This window comes from Aulostomus chinensis, chromosome 3 (assembly GCF_037954235.1).
Source record: "Aulostomus chinensis isolate RoL2024-O1b breed Wild chromosome 3, RoL_Achi_v1.0, whole genome shotgun sequence".
NCBI classification, from domain to species: Eukaryota; Metazoa; Chordata; class Actinopteri; order Syngnathiformes; family Aulostomidae; genus Aulostomus; species Aulostomus chinensis.
Window position 1 is genome coordinate 6253453 of NC_141322.1, and position 1358 is coordinate 6254810.

Consider the following 1358-nt stretch of genomic DNA (forward strand, 5'->3'; position numbering starts at 1 on the left):
CACAGCTTAGAATATATCATGTCCTTCACTGACTTTTGCAGGAAGGCAGAGGAGAGGTTTGCAGCTCTTTTTGCACTTGTAATTGCGCAATACTTCTGTGCTTCAAAGCTGCTCCTTCCTTCCTTCTACAGAGTGTTGTAGCATCGCTAGTGACTTCAAATGATTTCTGAACTTTCTGCACAACCTTTGCACTGTCACATGTGAAATATTTGACAAACTTGGCAATGGTCGCCTTTTAGCACGTGTTTGGTAACAGATATCAGATGTAAAAGATAGCCCTCAAAGGGTTTTGAAGAGATGCACTTATTCCAAACCACTATATTAGAAGATTGCGTAGAGAAAATAAGAACTTACTATAATTGCAAATAAGTACTGTTAACAGTGCTTCATTATAAGGACTTACGGAGGGTTGCAGTCATATAATGTGTATGGAAATTAACTGTTCACAGCTAGCATCAACATTTGCTTGAATTGTGGAATATATGCCACTCTGTAAGTGCCATCATGTTTGATGTCGGTCAGATTATATTTTGTAAAATTATAATAAAGCATTTTCTTAAAAAAAACAAATAAGAATGTCGTTTTTGAGTACAAAGCCCCGAATTTAACCCTTCAGCTCCAGATAGTGGGTACTGCTAAAATGCAACAGTAAAAGTAATATTTAACATATCCTGAATCCTTCTGACTTCAAGCAGGTCCAAGGTCCAACTTGACTCGAGTCTACTTGTGCCCACAAATTCAACTAGAAACCTGGGTGTCATGATTGATGACCAGCTGACCTTTAAGGTTCATGTGGTCTCAGTTTCTCGGTCTTGCCATTATGCCCTCTACAACATCAGGAAGATCAGACCCTTCCTGACCCAACAGACCACACAGCTTCTGGTTCAGGCTTTTGTCATCTCACGCATTGACTACTGCAACTCTCTTCTGGCAGGCCTCCCTGCATGCTCATTCAAGCCTCTGCAGATGATCCAGAATGCAGCAGCACATCTGGTCTTCAACCAGCCCAAAAGGGCACATGTCACCCCGCTGCTGGTTTCTCTTCACTGGCTTCCAGTGGCAGCCAGGATCAAATTCAAGGCACTTCTCTTGGCTTACAAAACAATCACAAGAACGGCTCCAGCCTACCTGGAATCCCTGATCCAGGTCTACTCTCCTTCTCGCCCACTACGCTCTGCATGCGAAAGACGCCTGGTGCTTCCAGCCCAGCGCTGCTCCAAATCCCTAACCAGACTCTTCTCTTCTGTTGTTCCAAAATGGTGGAACGAACTACCGAACTCTGTGCGTTCTGCTGAGTCCCTCTCTACTTTTAAGAGACAATTGAAGACTCAATTGTTCAGAGAGCACCGAGGCACTGA

At 43.5% G+C, this 1358-nt stretch overlaps 1 protein-coding gene across 1 annotated transcript in view; it reads left to right on the forward strand.

Annotated features, from left to right (window-relative positions):
• LOC147267496 (P2Y purinoceptor 1-like) overlaps positions 1 to 538 on the forward strand; it is a 2310-nt gene extending 1772 nt beyond the window's left edge. The window contains exon 1 of the mRNA XM_086200591.1: positions 1 to 538. This exon is cut by the window's left edge and continues 1772 nt beyond it. The gene's annotated coding sequence lies outside the window, so the exon portion shown is untranslated.
• Positions 539 to 1358: the final 820 nt, after the last annotated feature.